This window comes from Chiloscyllium plagiosum, chromosome 3, assembly GCF_004010195.1.
Source record: "Chiloscyllium plagiosum isolate BGI_BamShark_2017 chromosome 3, ASM401019v2, whole genome shotgun sequence".
Taxonomy (NCBI): Eukaryota; Metazoa; Chordata; class Chondrichthyes; order Orectolobiformes; family Hemiscylliidae; genus Chiloscyllium; species Chiloscyllium plagiosum.
Window position 1 is genome coordinate 127,782,389 of NC_057712.1, and position 8,520 is coordinate 127,790,908.

The window sequence follows — 8,520 nt, forward strand, 5'->3', positions numbered from 1 at the left end:
TAGCAGACAGTGGTACAAAGCCTGCTAGATCACCCCTCCTGGGGCACCAGGATGCCTGAGCAGGCTGCCACTATCTGTCTGGAGGGACAAAGACTGAGTTACCCTGATGGCTAACGGTGTTGGTGTCATTCGGTGCCTGGTGCCTGTGGGCGGTGACGAGTGTAACTCGAATTATGCCCCTGGCTTCCGCAACCTCTGCTCTGGCTGGGGTTTTAATCATGGTGCCCTGCTGGTTGAGCTCTTCCTGTAAAGCATCCCATGTTCCCTCTGCGTGTACACACAGCGAGCTGAGGAGAACTCACCACCAGCTTTCACCACGCTCCCTCTGTACACAGCCGGAAAAAGACCAACAGGCCTGGCCAAAAGCTCCGAACACAATTCATCAGCTCGAGGGCGACTGTGTGGGAATTGTGGACGGCCAGCGTGCATTTGTGAAGGGGGGAAACCATGCTTAACGGACTTGCCTCAATCCGGCGATGTGACATTGTGCCACAGAACAGTCTGTGCACAACATTACAGCCCATGGGGTTGCAACATCACCAGAACACTGGCAAAGGGACAGGAAACAGCTACCATGAGGAACTGAGGGAGGGTTTAGCCTGGAGTCTCATAGCTCAGTACTGAGGCCCTCGCTTTTCCTGGTAATGGATATTAATAATCCAATTTCAAATTGTGCAGATAGATGAACTTGGTGGCAGTGTAAATGGAGGAGGTCAGTTCCACAAGTTGCTGGTGTGGCTGGCACAGACGGGGGAAACATGTGAAACGATTCCTTTTGGCTGGAAGACCAGAGACAGATCGCACGGGAATGGAGGGAGCAGAGGGATATGAGTGAGTGAGACAGAGAGAGACCTGCTCAGCAGGCGGCTACACTGAATAACCTCAGCCTCGTTAATAACGAAGCAGCCCCTCACTGGGAGCTGGGTTATTTGAGATGGGTCATCCTTCTCTCCTTATCTCCCATCAGATACACTGATGGGATTACAACACCCATGGCAGGAAGGGGGCTGAAATATTTTCCACTGCAGGAAATGGCCAGGTTTAACCCCTGAGACCTGACTGAACAACACAACGCTGTCAGCACTGAAGGCCCAAGGAATCAGATCCACAACCAGCAGCTTTCAGCACAGGCCGCGTGGTGGGGAGACTGTATACTGAATTGTCAGGTTTAAATGCAGTCACCCTCTCCCTAACCCACCGAGACAGGGAGGGGGGGGGTACAGACACAGTCACCCTCTCCCTAACCCCCCGAGACAGGAAGGGGGGGTATAAACACAATCACCCTCTCCCTAACCCACCGAGACAGGGAGGGGGGGGGTACAGACACAGTCACCCTCTCCCTAACCCCCCGAGACAGGGAGGGGGGGTATAAACTCAATCACCCTCTCCCTAACCCACCGAGACAGGGAGGGGACTTATAAACACAATCACCCTCTCCCTAACCCACCGAGACAGGGGGGGGTACAGACACAGTCACCCTCTCCCTAACCCACCGAGACAGGGAGGGGGGGGTATAAACTCAATCACCCTCTCCCTAACCCACTGAGATGGGGGGGGTATAAACTCAATCACCCTCTCCCTAACCCACCGAGACAGGGAGGGGGGGTATAAACTCAATCACCCTCTCCCTAACCCACCGAGACAGGGGGGGGTACAGACACAGTCACCCTCTCCCTCACCCACCGAGACAGGGAGGGGGGGTATAAACACAGTCACCCTCTCCCTGACCCACTGAGACGGGAGGGGGGGTACAGACACAGTCACCCTCTCCCTGACCCACCGAGACAGGGAGGGGGGGTATAAACACAATCACCCTCTCCCTAACCCCCCAAGACAGTGACGGGTGGGGGGGTACAGACACAGTCACCCTCTCCCTAACCCACTGTTGGGAGAGATTTGTGAAGACGGGTCACTGGTTTCCCTCCACAGATGCTGCAGGACCTGCTGAGTTTCTGCAGTCTGCTGCGTTTTTATAATTGCTTTCCCAGACCATGCTGGGGAGAGACAGACACAATATCCCTCTCACGTTACCCTGGAGAGCAGCTGGAGCCTGCACTGTGTTAGCCTCACCCGCACACCCAGGGGGCACACTAACTGCCCGTTCCCCCACAGTGGGCAGCAGTCAGTTGTGTGGGACTAGCCCACTCTGTGCTCCATCCCCAGCTGAGTTCCTCACTGTGACGGTCAGACCTGGGCTCAGTGCTCCTTATCCCATCACCGCAGCTCACCAGCTGATCACAGGCGGTAACCACGTCAGTATGCGGTGATAAGAGCTGCTGGTTGGAGCAGTTGGTGGTTAGTATTGATGTGTACTCTAGCTCAGGTTCCTGACAGGCTGCCTGAAACAGGGAGTAACTTCCAGCAGGCTCTCCACCCTCAGCCCAGGGAAGGCAGTTACTATTCACCCAGTAGGGGTTACATCAGGATGCTGGAAGAGAGAGAGAGCGGGAGAGAGAGGGAGACAGCAAGAGAGAGAGAGAGAGAGAGAGAAAGAGAGAGCTGGAGAGAGACAGAGAGAAGCAGCATAGGGCTGCAATCAATTGGGTAAGGGGGGTATTGAGTCACGGTCACTGGGAGGGGCTGCTCTCTGGGTACAGGGGGCTCCTAATCACACACATCACTCCTGTCGAATCCAGGACCAAAGGCTGAAACACCTCGCAGACGGCCAAGGGACCACGACAATCACAGCCTCACACCATCACTTCACAATTCTCTCTGGGTAAACAGAAAGCTGCAAAATAATGCACCTCGATCCAGTTCAGCTGCAAAATACTGCACTACACCCCAGTTCAGCTGCAGAATACTCCCACCTTGATCCAGTTCAGCTGCAAAATACTGCACCTCGATCCAGTTCAGCTGCAAAATACTGCACCACAATCCACTTCAGCTGCAAAATACTGCACCTCAATCCAGTTCAGCTGCAAACTACTGCACCTTGATCCAGTTCAGCTGCAAAACACTGCACCTCGATCCAGTTCAGCTGCAAAATACTGCACCTCGATCCAGTTCACCTGCAAAATATTGCACCTCAATCCAGTTCAGATGCAAAATACTGCACCTCGATCCAGTTCAGCTGCAAAATATTGCACTTCGATCCACTTCAGCAGCAAAATACTGCACCTCAATCCAGTTCAGCAGCAAAACACTGCACCTCGATCCAGTTCAGCTGCAAAATATTGCACCTCGATCCACTTCACCTGCAAAATATTGCACCTCAATCCAGTTCAGATGCAAAATACTGCACCTCGATCCAGTTCAGCTGCAAAACACTGCACCTCGATCCAGTTCAGCTGCAAAATATTGCACGTCGATCCACTTCACCTGCAAAATATTGCACCTCAATCCAGTTCAGATGCAAAATACTGCACCTCGATCCAGTTCAGCTGCAAAATACTGCACCTCGATCCACTTCAGCTGCAAAATATTGCACCTCGATCCACTTCACCTGCAAAATACTGCACCACGACCCAGTTCAGCTGCAAAACACTGCACCTCGATCCAGTTCAGCTGCAAAATACTGTACTTCGAACCACTTCAGCTGCAAAATACTGCACCTCGATCCACTTCAGCTGCAAAATACTGCACCTCCATCCAGTTCAGCTGCAAAACACTGCACCTCGATCCACTTCAGCTGCAAAATACTGCACCTCGATCCAGTTCAGCTGCAAAACACTGCACCACAACCCAGTTCAGCTGCAAAATACTGCACCTCGATCCACTTCAGCTGCAAAATATTGCACCTCCATCCAGTTCAGCTGCAAAATACTGCACCTCGATCCAGTTCAGCTGCAAAACACTGCACCTCGATGCAGTTCAGCTGCAAAATATTGCACCTCGATCCAGTTCAGCTGCAAAATATTGCACCTTTATCCAGTTCATCTGCAAAACACAGCACCTCGATCCAGTTCAGCTGCAAAATACTCCACCTTGATCCAGTTCAGCTGCAAAATACTGCACCTCAATCCAGTTCAGCTGCAAAACACTGCTCCTCAATCCAGTTCAGCTGCAAAATACTGCACCTCGCTCCAGTTCAGCTGCAAAATACTGCACCTCGCTCCAGTTCAGAACAAAGAGAGTCAAGGTGCATGCTTGGCTTGACTGACTTGATGGATTTTAGAAAGTGTTCCAACAAGGACCTGTCCCTGTCCAAAAGGGAGCCATGGTTTGTCTCAGTCTCCACAGGAGAAGACGCTGATAGCATTCCAAACTTTCTAACCAATCGGGGGCAGTAAAGGGAAGATGGAGTAAGCATAATAATGAGGGGTATGAGTGGGGCAAACACTCATTAGGGTGCCCTGGCCCTGATGGGACGGACCCCTGGACACCCTCCCAACAGTATAGCCGTAATGTTATCCCTCACCAAAAACGCCACTGCCCCCCGCCCCGCCCTTCCTCCCCGGCTCCTCAGGCCCCCTTTCTGGAGCCTCGAGATCACGGTGACAGTGGGGTCAGGGTCTGACTCACAGCCTGGTCACTGCCGCTGCCTGGCTTGTCCCCACATGCTGGGGGCTGGGGGCTGGGGGCTGAGGAGGGCGTGTGTGTGTGTGTGTGTGTGTGTGTGTGTGTGTGTGTGAGACAGTGAGTGATGTTCGATCTTAGCCGACAGACACACACACACTGACCTGGTGCCACCAAACAGGATGACCTTGTCTCCCACCATGCAGCAGCACTGTCTCCTTCGCGCACACGGCCCCTTGCCCTTGGGCTCCACCTTTCTCCACGTGGAGGACTCTGCAAGGGAAGCAGACGGTCAGCAGCTTGGCCAGGGCACTGGTTTGTATCTCCCACAGCCAGCCATGGGGACGCACTACCACCTGCTGGCCAGACTGCAAACAACTAGCACAGGTACATACAACATACAGCATTACAGTGCAGTACAGGCCCTTCGGCCCTCAATGTTGTGCTGACCTGTGAAACCAATCTGAAGCCCATCTAATCTACGCTATTCCATTCTCATCCACATGCCTTTCCAATGCCCATTTAAATGCCCTTAAAGTTGGTGAGTCTACTACTGTTGCAGGAAGGCTATTCCACACCTCTACTACTCTCTGAGTAAAGAAACTCCCTCTAACATCTGTCCTATATCTATCACCCCTCAATTTAAAACTATGTCACCTCATGCTGGCCATCACCGTCCGAGGAAAAAGGCTCTCCCTGTCCACCCTATCTAACCCTCGGATTATTTTACACGTCTCAATTAATTGAATTGAATTCAATTGATTTGAATTTATTGTCACGTGTACCGAGGCACAGGGAAAAGCTTTGTCTTGCGAGCAACACAGGCAGATCACAGAGTTAAGTAACACAGATAGTAAATACGTCATCTCTCAACCTTCTTCTCTCTAACGAAAACAGCCTCAAGACCCTCAGCCTTTCCTCATAAGACCTTCCCTCCACACCAGGCAACATCCTGGTAAATCTCCTCTGAACCCTTTCCAAAGCTTCCACATCCTTCCGATAAGTACAGGAGTTGGGAGGTCGTGTTGCGGCTGTACAGGACATTGGTTAGGCCACTGTTGGAATATTGCGTGCAGTCCTGGTCTCCTTCCTATCGGAAAGATGTTGTGAAACTGGACTAGAGGGCATAAGTTTAGGGTGAGAGGAGAAAGATATAAAAGAGACCTACAGGGCAACATTTTCACAGAGGGTGGTACGTGTATAGAATGAGCTGTCAGATGAAGTGGTGGAGGCTAGTAGAATTGCAACATTTAAGAGGCATTTAGATGGGTATATGAATAGGAAGGGTTTGGAGGGATATGGGCTGGGTGCTGGCAGGTGGGACTAGATTGGGATATCTGGTCTGTTTCTGTGCTGTGCATTGGTGTGACTCTATGCCTCTATCCTTCCTCTCAACTCGGAGCAGATTTAACATTCACCCAGACCCTGCTGACAAACTGACATTCAGATGTGGGCTGGGCGAGGGGGCTGGGCAGAGACAGGAGACATTCCAAGCTATAGCCAGGAGGTTAAAGTGTGATTTAGACAGCTCTGTCACACTTCACAACAATACAAACTGGGCTATCACACAAGACGGACCGTTTCAATCAGTCCCTCTCTCTATGGGAATCCCGTACAGACAAACCTGGTTTCATTGGGAACCTGCCCAGAGTCACTATGAGGACTCATGGTGTATAGAGGATGGATTCGCTAACAGGAAGCAGAGAGGATCTGGGTCCATTTCAGATTGTGTGGTCTGCCCACGGGAGACAAATTCTCTTTAATAACGTAGACAAATGGATGGAGGGTATGGTCAGGAAACCTGCTGGAACGGAAAGTATGGAGCAGACTTGGGGAATCTATCCTGAAGAGATAAAGGACAGTGAAGTAAGTGGGATAATGTGGGAGGACATGTACTTCCCATTTCTACATGAAACTGGGGAGAGACCGTCCAGCAGCACTTCGGGATGAGAAGCCAGTCTCGGTGGGTGGGAGGGAGGGGGGGGGTCTAAGAGGAGATTAGATCCGCAAATGGCAAGGTGCGATGGGGAACGGAGTATTAATACCAGCATGGTTTTGGGAGAGGTTGGTGAGATCCTGTCTGGAACACCACCGGTTCTGATGTCAGTGACAGTCCTGTTCCTCGGCGATTTGCATTATAAGAAAACTGTGCAGTAGCCGCGCCATTAAATGGGCTGTCCGAATGGGACAGGGACCACGTTATAGCCAACACAACTCAGGAATGATCACATCCTACAGGTAACAGGCGAAAGTCTTCAATCACATCCAAGCCCATCTGTGCTGAAGAAACACACATTGTAGCTGGACTGACTGTACCGTACACAGCGAAACGATGTGCGTTTTGTTCAGAGATTAATTTGAGTAGTTTCTGTGGTGAGGAGACGTTACACAGGCCAGCCCTGTACCCTGTAAGGGTTAAGGCAGTGAAGCCAGCCAGGACATGGTGGGGTTAGCTGGAAACAGTGAGAGGCCTGCCATTGAACACAGAGAGAGACGAGAGAACTTTGCTCTGCTGCTTGTTAACCTCCTCCCAGTGGACACTGGGTCACTGGACATTGACAGGGCAAACCGAGACAGACTTTTTAAATCGACCAGGACAATAAGGACAGGTGGGCAAGTTAAAGGTCACAGCCTGGTCACACCAGGCCGGAGGGGCACAGCCTGGTCACGCCAGGCCGGAGGGACACAGCCTGGTCACGCCAGGCCGGACGGGCGCACCCTGGTCACGCCAGGCCGGACGGGCGCACCCTGGTCACGCCAGGCCGGACGGGCGCACTCTGGTCACGCCAGGCCGGACGGGCGCACCCTGGTCACGCCAGGCCGGACGGGCGCACCCTGGTCACGCCAGGCCGGACGGGCGCAGCCTGGTCACGCCAGGCCGGAGGGGCGCAGCCTGGTCACACACCAGGCCGGAGGGACACAGCCTGGTCACACCAGGCCGGAGGGACACAGCCTGGTCACACCAGGCCGGAGGGACACAGCCTGGTCACACCAGGCCGGAGGGACACAGCCTGGTCACACCAGGCCGGAGGGACACAGCCTGGTCACACCAGGCCGGAGGGACACAGCCTGGTCACACCAGGCCGGAGGGACACAGCCTGGTCACACCAGGCCGGAGGGACACAGCCTGGTCACACCAGGCCGGAGGGACACAGCCTGGTCACACCAGGCCGGAGGGACACAGCCTGGTCACACCAGGCCGGAGGGACACAGCCTGGTCACACCAGGCCGGAGGGACACAGCCTGGTCACACCAGGCCGGAGGGACACAGCCTGGTCACACCAGGCCGGAGGGACACAGCCTGGTCACACCAGGCCGGAGGGACACAGCCTGGTCACACCAGGCCGGAGGGACACAGCCTGGTCACACCAGGCCGGAGGGACACAGCCTGGTCACGCCAGGCCGGAGGGGCTGTCTGGCCTAATGCTGCACTGGATGTTGAGCTTCATGATTACAGACAGTGCCCACACTGCCCTGCCTGAGAGGGGCATTCATCAACTCCCAGGGCAGGGGATAGAGGGGACAGGGGACAGGGGCCAGATATAGACCTCCACATATAATCAGGCCTCTCCCCAGAAAGCCCTACACTGACCCGATGTGTGAGAACTGCCTGATTATAAGCCTTGTCCAGACAGTAACACCCCCACCGAATCTCCGTGTGGACCAGCTGCACATGCACTGCAGTAATTCACCAAAGAGCCTGAGGGCAGCACCTTCCAAACCCATCCTTGGAAATACACAGGAGGTGATGGCCTAGTGATATGATCTATTTGTCCAGCTAACGTCCTGGGGCCCTGTGTCCAATCCTGCCAGGGCAGACCGGGGAATTAGAATTCAACAGAAATCTGCAAGTAGAAGCCTACTGCCCACCTGGGACACCATCCTGACCCTACACCTGACTCCACACTCACAGCAATGTGGGTGACTCATTTGGGACCAGCGACCGTAAAAGGATGAGGAGAGTCACCGTTCCCTGAGCGTCACTGGGTCCGAATCCTGGAATTCCCTCCCTCAGGGACGTTGTGGGTCTACCCCCAGCCCACGGACTGCAGCGGGTCAGGA